The sequence below is a fragment of the Phalacrocorax carbo genome, chromosome 3, assembly GCF_963921805.1.
Source record: "Phalacrocorax carbo chromosome 3, bPhaCar2.1, whole genome shotgun sequence".
In the NCBI taxonomy this organism is placed as follows: Eukaryota; Metazoa; Chordata; class Aves; order Suliformes; family Phalacrocoracidae; genus Phalacrocorax; species Phalacrocorax carbo.
In genome coordinates this window covers 6,045,889-6,072,827 of record NC_087515.1, presented here as the reverse complement: position 1 = coordinate 6,072,827, position 26,939 = coordinate 6,045,889, and the positions used below count along the sequence as shown (strand labels likewise).

Below are 26,939 nucleotides of genomic sequence, written 5' to 3'. Positions count from 1 at the left end.
CTTCAGCAGCCTCTTTCCAGCCCTGTGCAGGCTGGAGCTCCAGCCTCTCTCAGCCCTCACCAGCAAAGACCTTGTTCCATTTGTTTCCTCTGTCTTCCAATCTCTGTTCGCAAAGGTAACCGCAGATTGCTTCAGCTGAAGCAGAATTCCTAGTGAGAGTATTCAGACACAGCTCTTTCTACTCTGAAGATCATAACCTTTGACAGTAAGTGTTCATACAGACGCAATAAATCCAGAGTACCTTCCATGGAAATGTAAAGCTAACAATTATTCTTTAAAGGAAACTATACTTCAGAGAGTATCACTGTTATGAAGAGCACATTATACTGTAGGTACAATTCTTATTAAAGGTGTTTTCTCCAAAATAAGAAGTAATGCCTTACTCATTAAGTATCAATTTGGTTTTCTTTTAACTTTATTCTTTCTATAAATTATTTCATTAAAAAGGGTTATATGAAACAGGTATCATCGTGTCCTCTTGGTATCAGTATTGTAATTTGTAAACCACACTTCCATAATTATTAAGCAGCATGAAAGGTTCAACACATTCAGCCTCTGTGGCTTACAATTTGAAGTCTTGAGATGATGGCTGGTGTGGGACAGGGAGGGCTGTGGAGTTTGTCCTTTCCCCTCTCACAAGTATATCTTGCAGCATAACAGCACCTCAGAACAGGGCAGATTCCAAAACTAACTTAAAATGGTCTATCTGTGTTGACGGGTGCTTTACTGTGATTGAAAGATGAGCTTATGTCCTAAAAGACCTTACGTTCGAATGAGGGAGCTGAGGCACAGTGGGGCACTGCCCTCTTGCTCACCAGCACTGCAGCCGGATACCCCTGCATGCTCTGCACTGTGACGCACTCTTCAGAAGTCTCTAAACTACCAGTTTCTCACTGGATTCTCACCAGAAATCCTTTCAGAGCTACATGGAAGTGAGGATGGGCCAAGGTCACGTTTGCTGACAGTAGACCTAGAAAAAGAAAGGACTGAATTCTAATTTCACTGCTCTGATTTTATGTTGTCCCATAATTGCAGAGCTTCATTTCCTGCCTATAAATTGAAAAGCTCACTGCAATACATTTTTGCAAGCATAATCGCATACCAATGTAATTCAATCCTTACTGTATTTTATACTGTGCATTAAATGAGTTGCATTAGAAAACAAACTTGATGGTTGTTAGCTGCTAACACATTTAGGGAATTAAATCAAGCTTAAAACCATTGCTGAAGCATTTGATGCAAATCTCAAAGGCATATCTCAAACCAAATCTCTATCGTGTACCCTGTTCTGTAGTTCATTATTACCCCTTTGGGTAGGAGAGGGAGGGCCTGCCAGTTTACTTGCACCGACAACAGCTTCCAATAGAGTTGTGCACCCCCCATACATAATATTTTGCACGCACCTTAGTAAATGTGGGTGGGGTGGGGGAGCTGTGAGGGGGCGCAGATAAAAACCTATTCTCCAGAAAATCAGTTGAGTGCAATGCCAAGGATGGCTTTGTCTTCATTTTGCCCCAAAACGTTGGGGACTGACCAAGGTACTCTGCACATCCTGAATCCTCATCCGCAGGTGTTCTGGCTCTACAGACTGTGCAACGTAAGGCCATGAACTTCTGGTCACCTCAGGTCTAACTTTCAAAAGAAGAACACGCTGCCTGTGGTTTGACAGATTGTTCAAAACCACACCTGACCTGCAAAACAGCTTAACAGAAGTGAAGGAATGTGGAAATGGTACATAGAGAATGAAGGCAAAGCCCTGAATACACACTCAGCTTCAACATATGATCCATCATGTATCCTACCCACATCCCTCCACCAGCAGCACCCATCTCAGACATGATCTTTGTTTCCTCTGAAGTCCACACTCAGGCAAGAACATTTATTCCTTGCTGCCTGAGTACATGCGGTTGCCTCCCTTGAACCTCATCAGACCAATTCTTTTATTCACACTATTTCAAAATTCCACTCCATTGCTTCCTGCTGCGGAAGGGAGATGTAACAAATAGAAGAGGGGCCTGAACCTGTGGGTCTTGCATAGTCCAGTCAGGTACAGCTTCCTTTTCTAGTTCCCTCACAGTTTTGGGCTTATTGTCTTCTCTTGGTCTAAATGAGTTTATAGACACATTCTTCACTGGCACTCACATCTCCTTTTTTACCTCTGGTATGACTAACACAAAATGATAGAGTACTAACGAACTTAGCAAGAGTGGTTGGCATTCTCCAAGCTAGCCAATGGGAAGATGCTTTGCTTAACTCCATTTGTACAGTACTCAGAAAATATTAGGCGGGAAGGCGAGGGAAGTAAGAAAGATGTCAGTTATCTTGATCCTATTTGCTTCTCCATCATGAGAGAATCAATGACGCCTTTGTTCCTAGAGCTGCACAATTCTTTGTAACCTGACCGTTATTACAGGTCTATGAAAGACAAAAGAAAAAAAAAAGCAAATTATAACGCTTCACGCAACGTAAGCCATGAGCCAACAGATGAGTTAAATCTCTCTGGGAGCCATGCAAACACTTTCTACAAATTTCACAGGCTGAGACTGCCAGAAGCACAATTGTCTTTCTGACAAACAGTTTCCTTGGTGAAAACAAGACTTCACTCAATGATTATTTTTTTTAAAATCTCTGGATAAGACCTAAAATCTAGAAAACAAATAATGTAATATTTCTTTAAAATGCAGTTTAAGAAATTGTTTATTCTGATTATTTTAAAATTTAATATCTTTAAGTGGCAGTCACAGCTAGCGCAGAAACCTTGCAATAATGAGATTGCATTGAAAACAAGGATTAATAACTGATAATTGCCACAAGTAATTTCTTTTCGCATCCAACCTTTCACTGTTGTATTCCTAACATTCAAAAACCCGAGAAGCAAAGTCTATTTCATATATTTTTAAATAAGCAAACTGGGGCAAGGAAAGCACAGCTCCCCCCACACTGAACCACAACATGCCAACCAGCAAGTCAGAGGAGAAAGGGTGAGGAGTTACTCCGGACTAGACCAAACTAGAGGAAGAGATCATATGGAAGAGCAGGCTGACGGAGCCAGTTAAGTAATTAATCAATTTATACCCACCAGTTGTCACTAGATTATCAACTGGCAGCTTCTCAAAACACAATTCTCCTGATTACACTGCTTCCGAGGAGGGACTCGGCGCTGAAACCTCCCACCTGTGGTCACACTGCACCTCCTCCAGGAGCCTCCACCCAGCACAGGCATCTCTCTGTTCCCTTAGCCGCTTGCAGAAACCACAAACAAGGGCTCTTTGGGGCTCTAATATCCCCCAGGTTGTCTGGGGCACAGAAACTCATCATCCCACCACCTAGCCCTAAATAAGAGACCACAGGTTAACACCACAAGGCACTGGCAGATACCAGAGCAAGTGTGCGTGGGCATTTCACGCCAGCAACTGGACCTCTGGAAGCTACAGCCTTTAGCTCTGTTCTGTTTAGCAGCCCCACAACTCAATCCCAAAATATTTACACCGATCAAGCTTCATCACTAGCCCTCAGTAAAGGCAAGTTTAGGCAGGCAAACTGCTGCCAGAGAACACCCGTCTCAAGAGCTGCAATTAACTCACTCTGCTATCTCTGTGCCACCCGGCTGAAGCTCTGGACCTCTTTTTTTGTTGGTATGAGGCTTGTGTAGAGATGATTTTATAATTCCCAGCCTTAAGACTCCAACTCACAATATGGGATAGGCACAACAGTATCCTTATAGCACTGAAAACAAACAAACAGAAAGTACTTTGCTGTGGTCCAGGACCATTCATCTCCCAAGCGTAAGCGGGAGACAAGAACAACGAAAGACTGGATGGGCTGCATCCCTTGTCCTCCATGTTGCACACTGTTACTCCTGGCCACACGTTACTTGTATAACCCTCTCTCTGCTTATCGTGCATGGGTGTGAAAAAATAAGCAATACATACATCTATGAGAGAACATGGGTGAGCAGGATCAGTTTTGCTTAAAATAAGATCACTTGCCCCTTCCATAAGATCCTGCAACAAGTTTTGTTACATTCATTTCCTACATGCAGAGCTCATATGAACCGTTCTCCTTTTGCACCCTTCTCCCATGCTGCTCTCCTACCTCCCGCAGGCAACAGCCTTCCCCCCGTGCCCTGCAAGCAGCCTCTCTCCACCCCTCTCGCTGGGGGCTCTCCAGAGCAACGCCCCGTACCTTGAGAGCTCCCTTTTACCTGACTGACAATTTGGGCAAGAGGAGGAAGCAGGTTCCTTTTAACCCTTTCCAGGCTCCTACAAGTGGAAGAAGATGGTGCTTGTACCGCCACGTGCGTTACTACATGCTAAACTTGAGCTGTTATTGTAATTGCATTGCTAAGCGGGATGGTGTGACTGCTGGGGTAAAGCATGCAGAAGGCAGGAGAACTTCTCTGCGGGCTGGTGAGGCTGATATAGCAAGTCAATATTCAGCTCCGCTGCTCCCACTTTTTTAAAGAACGTTGCAAAATCAAATGAGTGCAAAGAACTGTTGCGAAGTGATTCAGGGGCAGGAGGAAACTCCTCACACTGAAAGACTTTAAGAGGTAGTTTATTTACTTTGTCAACAAAAAGCCTGAGAGGAGCACTGACTACAGTACATAGCTGTGTGCATGGGAACAACAGCAAAATATCAGTATTAATGAGCCCTGTAATCCAGAAGTGTAAAAAATTCAAATGAGAAGGCTCAAGATTTAACTTTGCATGAAATGTAATTTTCAAGAAACCACCCATGAAGAAAATTAATGTATTCTTTTTTTTCCCGTTTTCATCTTCATTATTTCAGATGTTATAACTTGGTAGCACTTTCTTTTTTTTATTTATATAAAAATCAATATATCTCTGTGCTATCATTAAAATGTTTATCTTAAAATTATAAATATTAGAATATTTATATGGTAAAATTTTACTAAATGCAGAAAAATGAGGCAAATATATGAGCCTGGTTACCTGACTATTAATTATGACTTTGGCAGAAACCTAATTTTTAATATCTTTTCTAGAAAGGACCGTAAGTTTCTAAAGACCTTTTAGGACTAAGAGGTGGGAAGGGCTAGAAATAAGCTCCTTCTCAGAGGAAATAGACGCAAAGTCACATACTTTCTGGTTTGAATGTTAATTTATGGGAGATTCCTAGAGTCTGGTAAAAAAGTTAATGGGTTTTCTCCCTGGCACATCCCCTTAGAAAGTCTACTGAATATCCATGGGGAACTTAAATCATCCTTCCAACCATATTTTAAAATTGGTATTTTTGAAACAGCCCAATAGAGGAGGCATTCTGTATTAACTTCTATAGTTAAGAAAATAGTTTCTCAGGCAGTCTACTGGTTTAATCTTTATTAAACCCTGTAAAGGTTATTCCAAGAGAGCTTAACTCTGGTTGAAATCATGTCAGCTTTGCATAATTTTACATAATTTTACCTTCGTCATGATGTGCTGAGAGGAGTGTGCAGCTCGGTTTGCCTCTCTCTGGAAGGGCACGCTCTCCATTGATGCGCAGGTGACACGGGGGGCGACGATGTGCCTCGCCCGAGCAGGTCCGTGGCCAGCCCTGGCCTCCTGCACAGCCAGGCTGAGGACACGGCTGGATGGAGTGCAGTGCAGATGTCTTCCAGGCCACATGTCGATGTGTTTTTATCTTTTGTAATGAATGTGGTGGGGGGTGCTGGGTGATAGGCCTGGGTGCTTGGAAAAGCTGGGAGATCCCCAGGTTAGAAACGGCCATCGCAAGCGCCTTGTCCTTTCTAACTCAGCCCCAAGGAGCTGTGCCAAAAGAGTCTTTCCTGCCCTCACAACAGATTTTCTGCGCTAGTTTGCAGGGAGCATGTAAAGAGTTTAATGGGGAGTTCAACAGGTGTGGTTTTGGGTGCTCTTAGCTCCTCCCTGACTTCTCAATCCAACAAACTCCAGCCAGGTGAATGCACTTGCCAGAGAGCACAGCTGCCACCTCAGCAAGCCAGCCTTTGCTCCCAGCAAGGGATGCCGTGGGTGCCAATGCATGAACTGATGTTCATCTTGGTGCGACCCTGCTTCTGGAAACTGCCATAGGGAGACAGAAGCAAAAACACTGCAGGTCTCTGAGCCACCCTGGGCACATCCATCATCTGCTTTTTTGTGCTCTGTTTGGCCAACAACCTGACTCATACCCTGTTGTATTCAAACAAAATCACTAGAAAGGTACCTAAGGGAAATAATGGACCAGCTCTGGCTTTTGGAGGTGTTTTGCCTTTGTAGAGGATTGCCTTTGACATCTCTTGGGAAAATGACAAAGGGCAAGGTGGAAGCATATGCTCAAAGCTCTTAAAACCTAAAAGGGAGCAGTGGTAGAGTGGCAGAGGGAAGCAGCCATACTCTCCAAAGCCTGGGATTTAGCTAGATCTTTGCCTGTGTTCCTAAACAGAGAAAACTTTAGAAATAATATTGTCCATCCACTTTTAAAATTCATACTGCCCCACTTGCCCCAGTGACTTCCTGCAGCAGCGCAACCCACCAATTCATGAACAACTGGGTAAAGGAGCACTGAATATAAAAAATACCCCTTTTGGACTGAGGATGCAGAAGACAGGGCTGTGCCAGCATTGCAGGTTCACTGGAGGTTCAGGCTGATGTTTTTAATCTTGAAGCAATAACTGCAAAGTTGTAGCTCTCTTTGGGTGGAAGGTGAGTGAGGCTGGTTTTGGTGTCAGTTTCTGTTACACTCAACCTGGTGGCTGAAGGAAAGGCCCCCTCAAGCCCAGCTCTGAAGAACAACTTCCATCTCTGTCGGTCTGTTTTTTCTGGAGAAGGCAGGAGATGTTTTTCTACCTCTATGACTCGCTGTGTTGCGGTTACCAGGGCCCCCATCGACCAAGTAGTGATGGGAGAGTACAAATGATTAATGAAACAAATTGGCCCTTTTTACCTCACAATGAAGTTCTGGATTTAGGCATGTTTCTATAGTAACAACAACGTATTCAGAAGAATTTGTCGGTTTATCTTCTGGATTAATTCTATGGAGTCTTACAACATTTGGAATTTAAAGCCTATTTCTGCACCACAGAAAATGCATTGTTGTTTCCCTCATAAAAAACAACAAAAATTAAAGATCATTTTGTCTGATATCTAATATTACTAAAATAGGACATTTTTACAATTCCATAATGCCAACAAGCACTTCAAAACAGCCCTCCCCACCCCAAAAAAAGTAAGTATGAGAGGCATATCTCTGAAATGCCCCTATTAGAATGCAGGGAGGGATTGGTCTTTTTCATTTGGTAGAGTATGGCAATGTCTCATGACAAGAAAAAAAGAAAAGGTGTTTTTTCTAAAAAACAATCACTTCAGTTAATAATTAAACCATTTTATACATTCCAGAATACCATGAAGTGTCTTTTTCATAGGATGCAGGTTTTGACCGTCACTTTTCTTGTTTGCAGGTACATTCGTACAGAGGTTTAGGAGCATGTGTCTTTATATGAACGTGATATACAAACTGCTTGAACTTCCAGAAACACTTTGACATTATTTTGCATTTCCCACAACAGAAAATCACAGAATGCCGTTCCGTCACACTGACAGTTTTCAAGGGGTTCTCCACGCTTTCAGAAAGGATCGATGTATTTTAGAGTCAGTCTCTACATTGTGCTGAAATTACTTTGTGGAGCAAAGGGTTAATTCTTTAAATTTATTTTATTGTATTGTAAAAGAATAAAGATTTATTTTTCTAAATATGAGCTTCATGCCTTTTCTCCCTGTCTTAAGAGATATTTAGGGCCAAAGGTACACTAAATGGTCCTACTTTTAGGTGGGTTGTCCCGCCAGTACCTGGACTATGAATATCAAAGATCAGTGCATTTTACCTACCCAGGGTGTATGAGTTCAATCTATGTAGCATCCCGCGCCCTTGCAGGGTGAGTGCTGGTACATGTTTGGGTCCTCTGGACTGGCACTGAGAATACTGGTAGGATGAGTTCCCTAAAACCTGCAGCATTTTGAAGTTTTTTATAACCATGAAAATAAAATTAAAACAAAACAAAACAAAAAAAAAAACCCAAAACAAACCTATTCTAAAGGATGTTGGAGACTATTCCGACCTTTATCTTAAAAATTTTACTGAATCTGGACATGGTCCTGGCCATGACCTAGCTGACATAGGTTGAACAGAGAAACTGAACTAGATGATCTCCAGAGGTGCCTTCCAGCCTCAGCTATTCTGTGACTTGAGGGTTTTATTTTCTGCCTTGCCAGCTGCTTTCTCCAGCAGCGTTCCCACGCGTCTCAAAGCTGTAAGACCAGGCCAAGACTTCTTGTTACACATGCTCATTTTGTGCAACGCTGGCCACAGGGGACAGAAGCTTGTCCGCTAGTGGGAGGCAAGGAGAGACACATAAACACATTACAGAGGATGTGCAGAAGTCACCAGGGAAAACATGATTCTTCTCGTTACCTGGGAGGAGGTAAATCCAGCATGCTGCAAGGTGAGCAGCAGAGCTCTAGCAGATGTGCTGCGCGCTGCTGTGGGACCTCACGCCCTCTCTCCAGGTGGCCCTGGGGCTGTCATGCCATCTTCTGCTCCTGCAGGGATCTGAAACAGATAGAGGAAAGGCTGAGGAGGCTCGCCAGGCGGGTTTAGGAGGTCTGCCAATAAGGTGCAGAATCCTCTGATATCCTAGATCCCCCTAAAACACTATTGAGCTCTTCTCCATCTCCAGTTTTCAGTATCACATAGCTGTTGGTTGATACACCTAAACAGATACATACATAGATAAACACACATATTTTACCAACTTAGAAAAATTACGGTCAAACTGTTGCATAAAACCTAGGAACAAGCATTACTAAATGGCCTAATGGAATATGAGCACACGCCCCCTTTTCATTATTACTAATCAAGTGCATTAAACTTGCAACGAAACACAAAGTAGTCAGAAAGGTGTAGTTTCTGAACACATACAGTAAGCAATAATGCCTGAACACAGAGAGATCCTCAACCGTGTGAAACGAGCCACTAGAAGTGCAATGACTTTCTGCATTTTGTACGCTGTAAATACTTTCACTTATGCTCTGACAATACTGTCAATCTGGGCAAGCAAAAACTGTCACAATGAATGTCAGGCACCTGTAACCTGGGAAGGTGAAAAAAAAATAGTTTTATGCATGGGAGCACCTGTGGATATGACAGATGTCAGTGTCCTGGCTCATACACATGGAGCCAAGTATCTTTTCATGGGTGGTTTTGCAGCCATGGCAATAACTCTGTGTAAGTGAACTTGAAACTATTTGTTTGTACTAAATTTGTCCTGGGTTTAAGTATTTTTCCCTCTAGAGTTTTCAGGATAACGGTCAAAGACTGACAATCACACATCACCTCACAGAAAACATAATTTCTACCCTGATTTAGATTATTACTTCCAGATATGCCCAATCATCCATGTACTACTTGTTTCTAAGCTAGCAATGTGCAAGATTCCAGTCTAATACACGGTTTTCTTCCCTTCAGAAGGAAAGGGAAGAATATGCCTGGTATTTGAACCCAGGTACATAAAATTGAAAACTGTTATGAAGACTGAAGCCTACAGTGTCCATCTGTTTCTATGTTCAGTTTGAGCAGTATGTCCCAAGGCTTTGGATTTTCCCACTCCAGCAACTTTTGTGTCCATAAAATAGGCTGCAGAATTACATTTCTTCTTAGCATTTTCACCGAATTGGAATACAGGGGACATTTTCTCATCTCCTAAAAGAAAGAAAAATAACACACACCTTCTATAGTGCCTATATGTAAGAAACATCACTATAACTATATTTTATTTTGTATAATAAAAGTAAGTTGGAGAAGTGAAGGGATAACTTCACAATGACTCTGTGTAATACTGGTTTCATACTGATATGGATAGAAAGCTTAAGGATCAATGAAGTCCTGGGAAATAGGCAGAGACCAAAATTCTTCCTGAGAAAATAGTCAATTTTTTGTTTGAAGACTGGTACTTGCTTTTACTAGTGTTCATAAGAGTATTAATACTCGCTGTTTAATATACACGCCATCTTACCTGTCAAATTCTCCTTACTTCCTGAAATAAAACCAGTGGTCTCCAAAAGGATGGGCTGTGATTAGGTGTGCAAACCAAGACAAAGTGGGAATAATACCTGTTAAAGTATCTCCACACATTTCTATGGGATGAATCCGAGTTGATGTGGGCAATAAGAATCTTTTTATGCAGTGTCCCCACTTCTGCTTAGACCAAATGCTGGTCGCTTCAGCCAAGAGACTCCTGCTTTTCAGCACTTCTCTTCTATAGGTCCAGTTGTAACTTTGTGAAAAGTTATGGTTTTTCCCCTCAAGACTATCCTAGCTGACCGTTGGGTCAAGCAAATGCTTTGGAAAGGCATCCCAGCTACTCTCCAAGTAGTGACCATCCCAACCAACTTCCTCCTGAAATCTGCTGGGATCTGGCTTTGAGTTTGGCTCAATCTAGTGAATTCTCACCAGCCTCTGAGGCAACAGTAAGCTAAGCTATGCTGTCTATTTTAAGGCATTAGAAAGCAAAATGCTGGGATTTTTTAAGCCATGAAAAAAGCCAGTTCCAAAGTATATGACCGGCTCAATGGTTTCGAACTGCCAACATCACGTGCAAAATAAAGGACTATGCTGCCTTTCTGTTTGCTGTGTCATTTTATTATAACTCTTCCTTTGTCACAAGACTTTTCATGAAAACAACCCTTTATTCAAATAGCATTATCTGAGGGAGGATGAAGTTAAAGAGCTGTGACAGACTGAAGTAAAAAATAAAATAGATGTCATTATCAAAAGGAGTCTTGTGTGACTCATTCAGTTATTTCATGCCTGTATAAGCCCATACTTGCTTCACATGTTTTCATTGATTTTCATCGTATAAAAATAATACTTAATTTTGAGTGTAATGTGTTCTCTATAAAGACAGAAAGATATTTAAAATTGTAATTGCAATCATCTGCCGATAGCACAGAATATTATACCTGGATGCATTTTACTGCCATTTTCATGGTACTCTCTGAAGCTGCAGCAGGAATCTGGAGACACAGTAAATCCTCCAAGCAAGAAACAGACTCGATGAAGCAGTTGACTTGCATATCTCGGACAGTGCAGGTTTCATTTTTTGATTAAGCGCAATTTAATTCATTTTTGGACTACTTATGTGGCAGTGACTGTTCAGTACGGGAAGGTGAGACATTGCACTTAAAATGATTATACACCAGGGAGTGTATAAGAATAGATGGTTGCAAAGGAAAGTGTTTGGAAATTAAAAGGTGGGAGAATTAATATTGCCCTTGAAGCCTTACCATGTTCTACTTATATATGTGCTTTATTGTGTGGCATGTGTTCACTGGCAGCGCTCTGCACAGGGCCTTCCTCCTTCAGACCACAGGATGGAGGTGCTCACAGAGTAAATCAAGGCTGTGCGAGGGAAAGGACTAAAACTAACTCACATGCCTGTTGTAGGAGCCGGGAAGCATATAGCGGATGAGTCAGAAAGGATGAGCTCATGGTTCAGGCAGATTAATGCTGCCCAGGACACAATTTTTCTGTCACTGCCTCCGCCACAGGCAGCTGTGAAGTGCCACAGATCACCCAGTGTTCCTCTTTGCACGCGCCAATGAACTGCGCTGGGTGTAACCCGGGGCTGACCTGCCCAAGTGCTGAGCTGCAAACGGTGTGAGTGCCCACAGCGCCGAGCGCTCTCAGAAAGCCAGGCCGGTCACGCTGACCGAGGCACCCCTTAAAACAGGAACAAATACTGTGTGTACTAATGTGCAGAGGTCCCTCTGTACTTAGGATTGCCCTTCCACGTGTTTCAGCGGGCTAATATTACGAACATGAAGACCACAGTGCTTATGGATTGGAGCTCTCTAATGTCACAAAAATACGAATTTCCACTTTGAAGGCACCGATGTGAGCGGTATGGAGGGGCTGCTGTAGCTGCCAGCTATTTTGTTTTGCCCAGACAACACCTAGTGTCTTCCTAATTGAGCATGGGACCAGCAGTAAAATTAAAACTACCCTTAAGGGTAGCCCATAATTCATTTTTTCAGCTATTTTCCAGCATCAGTAGCCTCTGTGCTGCTAGAAAAAATGCATTCAAATAGCATTACTTTTGCAAGCCAAACATCAAGATATAGGAAGCCTTGGCCTTGTGACAGACTGTGAAACTGTAATGCTGTCACGTCGCCTATGGACGCCTTAATATAGTCTTTAGTAAAATGGTACTTTGCGGGAAGGTATGGGGGCCGTGCAGTTACAAATTGCACACAGATTTTCAGGCTACGAGATCGGTACTGCTCACCTGGCAAACTCGTGCCAGACACTACTTTTTCCTCCACGATCCCCTGATCCGTGCAAGCTCTGCTCCAACCGCCACTGGCTTGAGTGGGCTTCAACTCATATTGCGGAGGGTGGGTGAGGTGGGTTTGTATAACCTGTAAGTCAAAGTGGTATCTAGATGAAGAGCATCACACTTATTCTTGATTAGCCTTAACCTGAATCAGAAAGAAAAGATTATGTTTTCACATGTAGCTTTCCCCAGTACCGCTTTCTCCTAAGCCTTTTTGAGACTGTGCGTTCTCTAGCTTTCCTGGGAGCAGTCCTTCACATTTCCAAGACCAATGAGTCTTTTAAGCAAATGGGAGGTGATGATCTTGTTTTAAGGCCAAGAGAACAGAGGAAGATAGGAAAGCTGACTAAAAAGCTGGTTAAGCAGACAGATTAGATCTCACAGTTCCTTACATATTTCTTTGGACCCAAGTAGTTAGTGTGATTGTCACTCTGATTTAATTCAGAGGAAAGAATTCATATAAAGAAAAAATGAACTGTTAAATACAAGTAATAAAAAATATTAAGAATCCAAGATGACAGTACTGGTAATATTCTTTTTCTAGTAATCACAATAAATTCATGAAAGAAAGTGTTTTTGTTGTAGCAGGGCAATCCTGTCTGTTTCAAATCACCAAACAGTTTCAGGCCACAACAACTTTACTAATTTATTGCTGTTGAAACTAAGCTGGCTGTCCAAAGTCTGTGCCGTTGAAGAATGCGCTAGCAAAGGACAGAATTTTAAAACCCACATACATTGCAGCCTATGACTCGTGAAAGATGTATTAGTAATATTCGTTCATGGGAAGAGCAGAAATCTAACCTACATCATTGCTTGCACTTCAGTATGTTCAAAACGGCTAGCAAATCTCGTATGGTTTTAAAGTTAGTCTCAATTGCAAACGCTTTCATTTGATAAACATTTTTAAAAATATATTATTTATCTTATAGCTACAGTAACAAGAATCCTTGCAGAATATTATATCTATAATACTAATGGAAATCTTTGCAGACGTTTGGCTAACTTTCACTAAGCTTTTGTTTTGGAAGGTGCAGGTTCACCAGGCGACTTATGTGCTATGTAAGTTGTTACTTCTTCAAGCTCGTGCAGTACATTGGTTATTTGTTCAGTGTGTGTTTGCTAATCCTAGGAGAAAAGAGCTGCCGTGTAACCGAAGAGCAACAGTGAAGCTCTTTCAGACTCTTAAAATGTAAACAGTAGTGCAAAGCATACTCTAATGTGAGTGTCGTTCAAAAATATTTTCCCTTCTTGTGTAGATCCTGAGATGATATACAACAGACATTTTTTTAGTGCTTTCCTTGAACTTACCAACCACTCAAGACTATGCCCAGTGCTGTCTCTTTGGCATTTTTAAAGCAGCAAATGGGATTAAAAATGCTGGTCAGGGTGCTGTCTGGCACCCAGAGCTGAGACCGGAGTCTGGTCTGCTCGGAGCGCTACATCTGGCAGCAGGAGATAAGACAGCCTGTGGGGAATAAGAAGCCCTTTACACCCAGGTGTCAGAAGAGACCTTCCATGTTGAAACCGGTCTTTTTCCCTAGTGAATGTTCTGAAAGGCAAGCAGAGATTAAGCCAGGTTTCCTCAACCAAATGCTGGCACCATGTCCCTTAGCGCCCACCGGCACAAAAGTTCTCATTGCATCAATAGTTTTGCTTCTCTGGATGTTCTGGTACCACCTGCCTACCTGGACCACCCCACTTTTCTATGGAGCAACCTCTCAACTTACCTACATTGCAGGGAGGGAGGTACCTGTTCTCATATGATCCCGTCAATATAACGTTTGGGCCCTACTGCGGCAAATTTACATACATGACTGTTCAGTGCAGCTGTCATTATGGCTAAACGGGACAGATCCTTCAAGATACATCCATTACATTACAAGCACACCTGAAATTTGATCTACGTAACACAAAATACCCATTGCTAACAGTTTGTAGCTAATCTGAGCTGGCAAGCAAAGGCCCATAGTCACTGCAAAGAGAGCGCTCACATAGATGGCTATTGTAACAGTGCCATGGCAAGCTCTGCAGGGAGCATGAGAAAAGCAATTTTGACCTTCACAAAGGTGCTGGCCAAAAAAAATAACCATCCCAGAAGACATACAACCAGCAAGAAGACAGCAACTAGCATAACACTGCACGTTTGAACACTGCATCAAAGTATCAGTGCACTCGGTAGAGGAGAAATACCTCACCTGTAGCAGCACAGCACTGTATTTGCAGCTCAGGCAACAACTGCAGCACAACATTTACCAGAGACACACTAAGTCTGAGGCAAAGCTAAAGTACAGAGATGTCATTTTGCCAGGCATTGATGGGGGGAAAATACAGCAAAGCTGGGCTTACCAAGGGGTTTTGATCAAGTATATCAGTGGGCCCAGTCACTAAGGTTTTTAATTACTCCCTGGCCCCCAGTTTGGGGTCCTGAAATGTAAGATCTAACATGATGAGACGACTTCATAGGGCTTCCTGGCAGCTGAATTTCACCGAGTGTTAGGGTTTTCTACAAGACATCACAGCATCATGTTGAATTACTCTGTGTGTGGCCCAAGCTCTTCTGCAAAATTGTTCAAGGGTCACATACGCAGGTGGGCTTAGATTAGTACATTTTACTCTCTCACAGCTGTTTATAGCTGCTGAGGCTAGAGATGGGAATAGGACAAAGGAAGCTGAAGATCTGAAATACAGTGGGCAACCATGACTGCCTCTGGCGGGGGTTAGAGCCAATTTGTACAGAAACACCCTATCTGAACAGTATTTATTTGTGCACTGTGGGTCTTCATACAACTCAGAGCCGTCTTTGCAAGCTGCATGAAAGATTTTGCACACAGGTACTCTTAGTAAGCCATTATTCTCTCAAAGCAACTCCCATTAGTTTCAATAGGAGATCCAAGCTGATATCATGGGTGGTCACAAACCCATTAAAATTTGCAAATGAAAACCATAGCTCCCCATGAATGAAATAATTCTACAGTGATGCCCAGCAAATTTAGACAAAGTTTATGGTATTCAAGCCTGCTCCGACATCACAGCAAGTAAGCATAGTCACCATTTTTAAATCAATTGTAGCTTTCATAAGCTAGGTGCAATTCTCAGAGCAATCATGTCAATTCTGCAGATAACCATTGTGCAAGTTAAGAATATAAATCGTATGACATAAAAGAAAGAAAGATAAAATGTTAATTCCTTTTGAGTTCACATAACTGCAAATGAAAGACAGCAAGAAGCTCCAGGGAGTCACTTTTCACAGAAGCACAGATAGCAGGGGCTTAATTAGCATCGGATCATATGTATCAGACTGAAATGTGTAAGGAATAGCTAGCACTTTCACATGAGAAAAGGCTGATAATCTGCTCTATTCTTTCAGAAAACATTTATGTATGTAGAGAAATGATCCTGGCCACGAATAATCATGCTGACTGCTGTAGACCTGCCAAAATGATAAATCTGAGCCTAAAACACCTAAAAATGACCCTTAAAATCTATATTCAAGAGAACTTTCTGCCAGACTCGGCCACAGAAGAGATGTACACTTTACCTTTAATGAAAACAGCCTACAGCAATTTTTGAGTTGCTTGGATTTATTTTCCTTGCATCTGACTGAGATGCAGTATGTGTCAGGTTTAGGATCTATACTGGTACATTTGGGGGGCAATTTTGCAGACCTGTATTAACTCCTACAGGCTTTAAAGTTGCTTGGATTTTTGCATCGCGATCGCTGAAAAGAGAGTGAATTGTAGGAAGCTGGTGGTGTTGGTTAGAATTAAATGTATATAAATAAACCCATTTCCAGACAAATGAGACACCGGTTGGAGAACACATTTGCATTACTTCATCATCCAGATGTTACAGAATTTACCAGCATGTCTCTAGGGTCTTCTCTTCAGCTGCCAGCCTGCAGGCCTGGCCACATGGACCGATCTTTAAATCCGTTCCCTCACTGAGTTAATTACTGCTTTCAAGTTTCTCCCCCTTTTCCTGAGAAAAATCTTCCACTTGCAGATTCTTGCTAATTACTGCTCTGGTGATATTATTTTACAAGGACCCAGCCTACTCTGGCTCCTCCAAGCTGTCTCTGCCGACCCGCTCTGCAGAGGGAGCCCAGTCCTGGGCAAGTATGTGTTTGCAGTAAATAAACATTTGAGGCCTCCTTAACTCGCAGAATCTTGCTTTTCTTTCAGAGCACTGCTGAGTTACCTGTCTTGCTCTGTCATAGTTTCAGTAGTCGCCAGGGGAGTATTTCCTACAATGCCTCCCCTTCCTTGCTTTCTCCACATTGTTGTGGCTCCTGCTGCACAGCCAGGGCAGCCGGGGCTCAGCCAAATCCATCACCGGTCATCCAGTTTGCTCACGGAACAACCTGCTATTATTTCACTGCCATCATGGAGAATAATCCTTCGTTTACCAGAATGTTTCTTCACGCAGCACAGCAGAGTGTAGCTGTGAACACTACTTCTTCCTTCCACAGCCCTGTAAGAACTTATTTAAAGAATTGGACAGAAAATAGTACCAGAGTGTTGAAAAAGAATGTTTCCTAATAGTATGCTTTTCTTACTTTACCCTAATTTCTTTCTTTGCTCCACACTGCAAACATTGGTTCTCCACGGAGCAAGACTTGACAGGTCACCACAGAAGAGGACAATAAAAAAATACAGATTTTCATCCGTGTGTTGTTCATTCTCCTACGCAACTCTGAAACAGACTTTAAACAAGAGTTCTTAGTGACCCAAAGAGATTTCTGAAAATCCTACTTGTTGATGGCGCTTACAAATTTACTTGCACCTTTTCTACACCAGCATTTCCCCCTGCCACAGATATTTCTCATAAATCCCTGAAACAGAGCTTTTAAGAGTACAGGGAAACACTTCGGCCAGGGGGATGACAGCCTAGCTTTGGCCAGAACTGAACCTGATTTATGGTGTTTGAACAAGACCAAGAATTAAAGCATGGTCTTCAGAGACTCTAACCTGCTCAGATAAATCATTTTTATACTTGGATGCTTCTGTTTACCTAATTCATGATGTCTTTAGTTTAACAGCTTAATATTTCTTTGAACAATCATGAGATAAGAAGAGGATTTCAGAATTGCTTCACGTCTGTATCAGTAGATTACAGGCTAAGTTGCAGAAGTTCTCTGAATTCAAACTGATCAGGGAATACAGAGGTGTGATAGTTTATCATTAAAGCACCAAAGATTTCCTTTTTTGTGCATTTCTCCCTAAACGTTCAAATCCTTCTCTTACTCATATACATGTGGACCACGATCAAGTCACCTCTTAACCTTCAACTGCAGTAAGTGAATAGATTAAATTTTACATCCTTCTCCCATTTAAAAATCTGTCTTGAGTCCTTTTGCACAAAGCATGCTAAGAAAGAGTATTACCCCGAGAGCAGGTCGTTACATTCCTGCAGAGGTGGTATGACTACCCTGTACAGAAACCACGTACTCTTTCTGCTCATGTGATAGTCCCCTGCTTATATATCCTTTGACACGGTGCCGGGCAGATTCTTTATTGCCACAAGTAGGTATTTGAATAGTGCTACAGCGCACATCAGAGCAGCGTACTGCGTGATTCCCTTTCGCTCCGGAGGCAAAATACAAATACATTAATTAAATTCCGATCCCTCTCTTTGTCATTAATATTGATTGACCTTTTGAAATTAAATATTGTTTACAGAATTCAAGACAGGTCCATACCTGTACCTGTCAGTTTAATATCTTGACTAAATACTCCCTCTGTTCATACTTCCATTATGCAAATGTCTTTGAAATGGAAGCAAAAAATAGCAACGACATACATATTCATACACTTATAAAAAATATGTATGTTAAGGTACGTTAATAGGTATATTAATATATGTTAGACAGGTACTTGTAGGCATAACATAAATCTGAAATAACTACACTTTTTAGATACCAAAGGAATTATTTTTAAAATCTTTATCCACCTAGATATTTTGTGACATAATCCTCCCCACTCAGTTTCCCTGAAACACGTTTGCCTTTTGAGCACTACCCCTCAACTCTTCTTATTTGATCCAGGACCACATTCTTCTCCTCCATGAAGCCGTACTGTGATCATGCCTTACTCTTAGGTAGCTGTAGGAATTAATCGTTCCAGTACAGACCTTTTTTAGAGATAATTTTATCTAGCAGACACAGAATAATCCAAGCCAGTGGCAATACGTTGTTTGGAAAAATCGTGTTTAGAGACTTGACAGGTATTTTGCCACTGGCAGGGTCAGCCCTATGGTACGTGTCTTTGGACTTTAAATTACCCATTATAATGCAGAACCTTGCTGCATATAAAGGAGCTGCTTATCTAGGTCCTTCCCCTGCCTTGGGAACCCTTGCAGACTCCCTGGCAGTAAGTCCCATTACTGAGCCGGGGGTGCCCCAAGCCTCCCCTTTCAATTTTTCAGTAATTACCACAGATAACATCACACCCTGTGCAAAGTGCCTTTCACCAGTCAGTGGTTCACTAGATGCCCTTTTTCTTTTTCCTTTTTAGCTTGGAGAGCATATATTAGGAAAAAAGAAATTTCAACACATTAATAGATCCAGATTTAGGTCAAACTGAAGATGATATCCCAGCATGTTATGACTTTATATCTGCATACAATTTTTACTGGATTTCATTTTCTATATCAGTGGAGGGGAGACTTATGAGAGAGTTTCCACATATTATACAGAACAACTTGCTATCAGAGTTTGTTATTTAAAATCTTCATTAGGCACTCAACAGCTAATTTAGGCTTCTGAAAACCACAAGTGGTCTGCAGCTTTTGAACCCCAGGCTACTTTCTCACTTGAGTCACTTGAAAACTTGTATATGCAATATATATCTAATGAAGTTTGCAATGGAAACTGCAATCCCAGAAGATCTTCCTTTCCAGAGCTAATGGGATTTATAAATCCTGTTTTCACATGCCACTTTTATACACTAGATATGCATGAGAACAGTTTCTGGTTATTTATTTCCAGCTTTTTACATCAGCTGTATGTTTTCACCTCCATTATTTTTTCCTCAGTAAGAGAACATTTGTGCACTTATTAAGTAGATGCACCTCAACTATGATGATAAAGTAAGGCAGAAAACAAGTAAAGATAATATATGACTTCCACTGGTCTCCATCAAATCTACTGCCTTACAGTACTTCCATATTCCACAGACTATGAGCAATGCTCTTCCAGAAAAAGAAAAAGAAGGCTGCTCAGCCTGTCTATAAGCAACAGGTGGTGGTGGTGGGTTTGTGTGCGCCAGAAATCCTCACCCTGAGAGTGACAGTCTCTTAGCTGTGACGAAAGGATGGAAATATCTGCTAGCAGGTCCAGCTGAATGCAAAATCCTGTTAAAACTGAAAAGGAGCCCTAAGATACATGACCTGAGCAGTGGAAGGATGGGGGGCCTGTGATGATGGAACCAGGACAGAGCTGGCCAGCGGATGATCTTCCAGTAATTTTTAGGGCAAGCAGTGAGCAGACAACCATCACTTTGGCAAGAATCATCCTTCTGAAGTTTAAACTAAAACGGAACATACTTCACTGGTGAAGAGCAACAGGTTAAGAGCATCTGAAAACTTCAGCCTACCAATTACTTGAAGAGAAAATTTATGTAAGAAAATGTGTACAACATTTGGGCTAAGTGAAGGTGGATGCACATCTTGTCTCCAAAGTGATGAGGACAGCATCACTTTTTTTTTTTCTATAAGTAAAGGTGTCTGCCTGGGAAGCGAGTGTCATGGTTCAGCTGTTATTATCTCAAACCCTTCGTGCCCCATGTTGGGCGCCAAAATGGACTGTTGTGGTTCAGCCTCACTTGGCAACTAAACACCGCGCAGCCGCTCACTCACTCCCCCACCCCATGGGACGGGGGAGAGAATCGGACGAGCAAAAGCACAAAAAAATCTTGTGGGTTGAGATAAGAACAGTTTAATAATTACAATGAAAATAATAATTCTAATAATAATGATTATGATAATAATAACAATAATGATAATATAATAAAATGGAAAAAGGAAAAAAAAGGAAGAAAAAAACTGGAAACACAAACGATGCAACCGCTCACCACCCGCCGACCGACGCTGCCCGTCCCCGAGCCCCGATTGCTGCCTCCCTGCCCCGGCCAGCTCCCCCCAGGTAACACACTGGGCATGATGTTACATGATATGGAATATCCCTTTGGCCAGTTTGGATCAGCTCTCGTGGCTGTGCCCCCTCCCCTCCCGGCTCCTTGTGCCCCGGCAGAGCACGGGAGGCTGGAAAAGCCCCTGACTAGCACAAGCTCTGCCCAGCAACAACCAAACCATCGGTGTGTTATCAACACTATTTCCATACTAAGCCCAAAGCACAGCGCTGCGCTCTGTCCCAGCTAGAACCATGACAGCGAGTTACGGCATCAGGTATGCTCAGCTAATTGAGAAAAGTCAAGGTGTGAAGGCACTGGTCCCGGACTAGTATTGAGGACCTGCTGGAGAATAAAAGCATTCAGGTAAGGTGCCTCTACCCACTGCATGTGTCACCTTTTGAGGACAAGGGCAGGGAACAGCAAAGTGCCCAGAGTGATCAGGTGAGCCATGGGCGATACCTGCTAACATTGGTGCAGTGGAAAGCTGGAAGAAGAAATGAGAATGGTGACACGACCCGCCCTCAGGAGTGTGGCCACGCCCAATGAACGCGCTTCCTTGCTCCTATTGCAAAGATGGAAAAAGAAATCTCTGTATCCAGGGAAGAGGCACTCATACTCATTTTTTGAGTCAGTTGGACTTATACCATAAGAATGGAGGCTGAAGCTGCTATTTGATATCTCCCATATCCCTCCCAGTGTTCAAAGAAGCTCCAGGAGAACCTTGGACCTTTGGTCAAATTAAGTGGCTAATACCGAACATATTAAAAAAAATATAAATGGGATTAAGAGCATTATTTTGTTTCAGAAATTGTTACTTTTTAATGTGTATTTTAAAAAAACCCAATTAATTTTAAAAGATCAAATTTATAACTGTCCTAATATGTGATAACACTCAATAAAGAAAAAGGTGATTAAAAGAACTCCCCCTCACAGCAGGGTTACTTTTCAGACCAGTCTTGTCAGGAACCCACAAACCTGAACTTTTCCTTTCAGATTCAAGTAGTTTTTTCTTTTTTTTTTTTTGCTTCATTCAGCCATCAAACGAGGAGGAAGAACCCCAGTCATTACCAGTTCCACCCAGACGGTAGGCAGCAGATGATGACCCATTGTAAGAGAGAGTCTGCTTTGTGTGATGCTGACCGTACAGAGGAGGTGAACGATTAACAGATAAACCAGTCCCACACCCAAGTTTTCCTCGCCCCTTCCCCTACCCCTTCTGTTGATCAGGTCCTGTCATTCAAATGATATGCTTTCCCACACCAAAAGCGGTTTCCAAAATGCTGTTCAGCTGTATCACTGCCATTTTCACCCTTCCTTTTAACCATCATGCCCAACATGTAGCATACTGCACGGCATGGCAGTGCAGACACTAGTTAGTCCTACAGTCCTAGGAAGAGCGCCATAAATTTAAGACAGGCCACCTTCTGGCATGTCAGCCATTTACCTTTGTAGAGCATTTCTAACAAACACGCTTGTGACAAATCTCTTTTCTTCTTCCCTTTTCTTGGATTATGAGTATAATAAAACACACCCTATGACGCTAATGGTCTTCTAATACTGGCTGAACTATTCGGATGCTAGGAGACACTGCAACTGAGGCCATTTGTTCAAACAATATATTGGATTACAGGATCCTTTTTGCTTTGCTTTTCTCTGCAGGACCCATCTGGACACTGAACTAAGCAGGAGCTCGCTTAATACAGCTATTCAGAGTTTTATCTCACCTACATTGTCTTGTCTAACCACATGGTATTTCTGTTCTATTGACCCTTCACGTGCACTTTTCTGCACACTCACACTATAATGTCTGAAATACATAATAAATAGGTGTACATTTACTATCAGAGCAATCTTATGTTGGGGGACTTTCACTCTCTTTTACAGCTGGAGGATCAAAAGAAACTTAAATGTTGACCATTCATTGCATGGTCAGCTTCAGACAGGTAGGGTTTCCCCTTTTGGAGCACTTATACAAATGTGTAATATCTGATCATTATATAGTTCCATAACAACAGGTGTGTTGGCGACATGGTGACACTTGAACTAATTCAGATGTTCTAGGCAAACTAGTAGCACAAAGGATTGCGGTTTTTGCATTACACAAGTGAGTGCCAGCCCTCTCATGGCCCAGTGCCACATCAGCCAGGCCCAACCCCTAGCTTCACAGCCCAGTTCCTAGCTGTTTAAAAGTTGTGTGTTTGAGTGTTAAGTGCTTTTGTAAGTCTTACATCAGAAAATAGTGGGTATAAATTAAAGGTGTTGTCAGCACAACAGAATTATGTGTGTCGGCCTTTGTACAAACAAACCAGTATGGCTAATGCGATGGGTGAAGGAGATCCAAGCAGGCTTTGCAATATGTCTACCCAGGGAAGGAGCCAGGTGACTGGATGCTCACTAGTTACGGCCCATGCATGCAGACAAAGCTTTTTATTTCTGGTTCTGTTTATGGCTCACAGGATCAAATACATTTACTAAGTGGCTATGCCTGGTAAGTCTAAAATGAGGCCCCTCTTAGTTCCTAACAGCAGGCACAGTCTCAAAGCAGTGATTCAGTAGGGAGATCAGGGCGTGGAGGCAGCCGCTTGCCTGATGTCAGTGTTTCATTGCCGAGAGCTCCCTCCCACAGAGGCTTAGAACACAGGTTTTATGAGATTTCCCCCTCAAAACTGCATCTTCCCACTAAGAAAAGCAACAAGATTTATGGATTTTTTCCTCCAGAACCTGTCACTGGCAACAGTAAATTGTAGAGAATGAAAGTCTTTCCCTATCAGTTACAAAATGTCAAATCAATGCACCTTCTGTAGGTGTCACACACCTCCTTTGTGGCCCCTTTTGGCACGGTCCCTGTCTCTAGTCTTTCTTCCCTTCGTGCCTCATCCTGCCCCACCCTTCATCTCTCCTGCTTCCCTTGCCCGTATACTCAGCGTTTGAAGGCTCCTGCTCCGCCGGATGCTCCTGCAGGACCTCACCCCGGCTCTGCCAACGCTTCGTGCAACACTTGGGCCCAGACACATTAGAAAGTAAATCAACATTTCATGTTGGTACAGTCTGGCAGAAACTCATGAGAGAATGGTTTCTCACTGCCTCCAAAATAAAAAATCAAAATGCTTGATTCCGCTGCAAAAAGCACCTGAGAGCCCCAGTGATCTCTCTTACAAGGCGAGGTACAAATAGTCCCACAGCAAACGCAGGGCACAGAGAGCAAGTGAGGCCACACAGGGCACAAAAATCCAATAGCCCAACCATTGACACGATGAAAACTTACAGCTGATAGTGCCTGGAATAAGTAAGGTCTTTCCAATGAACACCAAATATTTATTCTGAAGTCTGATCTGGGTTTGAAGGCAAGTATTTTTTAGCCAAAAAAAAATTATGAATATGTGAAACCTTGAAGCTAGGTGTACTGTTCATGCCAGTTGAACAGCTTGGGAGAGACTGGCATTATACACATGGAATTCAGAGGATTCAGATCAGTATTTCTTTGCCTTTTTTTCCTTTAGAATAGACTTTTTCAGTGGGGATCTACAACAATCATCTAGTCCTAACCAATTCAGGGCTCACCAAAAGTTAAAGCATGTTGTTAAGAGCATTGGCCAAATGCCTCTTAAACACTGACAGCCCTGGGGCATCGACCACCTCTCTAGGAAGCCAGTCCCAGTGTTTGACCACCCTCTCTGTAAAGGAATGCTTCCTAATGTCCAGTCTAAACCTCCCCTGGCAAAGCTTTGAACCATTCCCGTGGTGTCCTGTCACTGGATCCCAGGGAGAAGAGCTCAGCACCTCCCTCTCCACGTGCCCTCCTCAGGGAGCTGCAGAGAGCAATGAGGTCACCCCTGGCCTCCTCCTCTCCAAACTAGACAAGCCCAAAGTCCTCAGCCGCTCCTCTCCTCATAGGACATCCCTTCCAGCCCTTCCCCAGCTGTGTTGCCCTGACCTGGATGTGTTCTTTCATTCAGCCTTACTTTTTGATAGAACAGAGAATGGAAAGCACAATTTTTGAAAGTAACAAACCTGAATGCAGCCATAAAGGGTTTATACTCTGCAGTCTTTAGAAAGAATTATCAGCTGTTAAAGTCTGCCTACAGGTGGCTAGCCCTAAGGCTGAACTAATAGGAAAACAATGTGGAAGAGAGCCAAGCATTGCAAAGGATGGAACAGGGAAAGCAGCTGGCCAGCCACACCTGGGACTGCACTAATCAAACAGGAACTGGAAAAAAACTACCAGGTGTTTCAGAGAGTGAAACAGGAGCACTGGGAACATCCTTTAGGTGAAACCTCAATACATAAGGGGATGCTGGTTTATTGGCTGTCACTGAGGCCAAATCGGCAAAGCTGGGGCCCATGGGAAAAGATTAAATAAAGGCAGGTCATTTATTTGGGAAAGGAAAAGGTGTGAAAAGGCATTGCTATGTAAAACAACTCATGACTGGGGCTCTGTAGGTTAGCTGTCAAACATCCCTGCAGCTGATCAACACAGCCTAGAGCCGGACAATTAATCTGTTTTTATAACCATACCATGTGCATCTGGCCCCGCTTCCCTTGTCAGAGGCGTCCAGAGGGTGCCAGGGGAGAAGGCAATGGAAGATGGACTGCACGGCACTTTAACAACAGTGGTCCTAATCAATCTTCCTAAGATACAGCCAGCTTCATTAAAATGAAAATAAATACATAAAATACAGATTTAGTGCAAGAAGAGGTGTTTAAAAGTAGTTCATGTTATTGCAGACTATTGGTCTAAGCCTGTTTACACTCTTCTGACGCATTGGCCTCTGTAGCAGCCCTTGGCTGAGCACAGCCACGAGGGCGATGTCCATGCTCCAGCAACCCCCTCAGGTTCTGGCCGTACCCTGTCCCGCTTGCTTTCCTTCATTACTATCCTGCTCAGGGAAGGCTGAGGGACTTGCCAAAACCGGACACTTCCTGGGGTTGTTTCCCCTCAGTAAAGCAGTACACAGGCTTATGTCAGTTTGTCTTGTGCCTGTGCCCTTATCCTCTTCCCACACCCGCATGCTCCTCTCCGTGTTATTCCCTGTCAAATGCTTTCCCTACTTAGCAGACCAGAAAGGAAACTGCAGCAATACAGAGAACTCCTGGGGTGCAGGCAATGATCAGTCTCCCCTTAGGCCAGTGGATCACTCTGTTAATTCACCCATGAAGAAAGTATGGGAGAGAAAAAAAAATTCGACTTGATGGAAAGGCTACAGGCAAACGGAGGCCTGTAATTGCAACTACTGGTCCCCAGACCGCACTCCTGTACAGGGCACCTCCAAAAAGGCTCAAACCCATGTGCCAAGTGGACTTTGCCATTGTGCCCTGTGTTGGACCCCCAGGAGCAGCACCAGAGGCTGGCCTTGGTGCTTTCCCTTGAGAGGACATCCTCAGCCAGGATGCTGTCACAGACCAAGCACCTTGGGCCGAGAGACAGACACTTTCTCCAGGAAACAAGAGGATGGTCCTGCCCACAGCTCATGCTTATCTGGTGTGCTCAGGTCCTGTACCCCCTCCTGAGCAGGGAGAGAGGAAACAAGAGCCACGGGGGTCCCCAGAAGGGGACAGTGGTCAGGGGAGAGAGAGGGCAAGGGTGAAGGAAAGACTGAGAGGAGAAAGGAGTGGGAAATCAAGTGAAAAGTAAGGAGGACTTACAGCAGTGATATGGGTGACAGCTGGGATTTTATGAAGCATTTGAAAGAGTGACATGGGTTTTAGGCGTTTTGAGCCTTTTCCACTGCTATGTGATAAGGGAAATGCAGCTGCAAGAAGGCATGTGGCTCAGATAAGAAGAGGCTAATAAACATATGGATGAGGTTTAAAACCAGCTAGATCAAAGGAATATATTTGGCTATTTTTGTAACAAGGGGTTTATCCTTGCTTTGTTATTTCCCCTCAGATAGGAAACTCATCCTCTAGTCCCAGGGAAGTTCAGTCTTTTTCTCTAGGTCTCCGAAGAGCACTCATGAGAGCCTAAAAAGAAAACTGATCTCCTGAGTTACACTTGCCCCCAGCACAGCCCTTTGATTTCTCTCTTGCTCTTTTCTTGCTCCCCAGCACCACCCTCAGTCCCTACGGCTGCGCCCAGCCCAAGCAGCAGTTATACCCCTCCACCAGCCCCTGCACCCCAGATCAGTCCAGGATGCTCTACAGCTCTGGCCCTCAGCTGGGGAAAGGTGCAGTCAGCAGGAGACGCTCGCTTGGGTCTTACCTTTCGCTGGGAGCGAGGCCAGAGCCGTTGCACATGCATGGATGCACTGACCTAGATAGGCTGCCTGCAAGGCTGCTAACACCTCCTGCACCCGCCAGCACCGATAAAAGCCACCATCACTCTCTGCTGCAAGTCCTCACTCCATAGCTAATTCTGCCAGGCCTTCTTTTGCCAGGTGTTTTTCCTGTCCACATTGCTTAGATTTTTGTAATATCCCTTTTTTCTAGCCTGACCTTCTGCAGAGGAGAAACACCTGCACTTC

General features: G+C 43.1%; 1 long non-coding RNA gene across 1 annotated transcript; it reads right to left on the bottom strand.

The window, feature by feature from the left end:
* Window positions 1-7,031: 7,031 nt before the first annotated feature.
* On the bottom strand, window positions 7,032-26,939 carry LOC135312809 (uncharacterized). Its single transcript, XR_010372427.1, has 3 exons — window positions 26,678-26,939; window positions 12,302-12,434; window positions 7,032-8,568 (listed from the first exon to the last, which is right to left on the bottom strand). It is a non-coding gene; the product is annotated as an uncharacterized LOC135312809 (long non-coding RNA).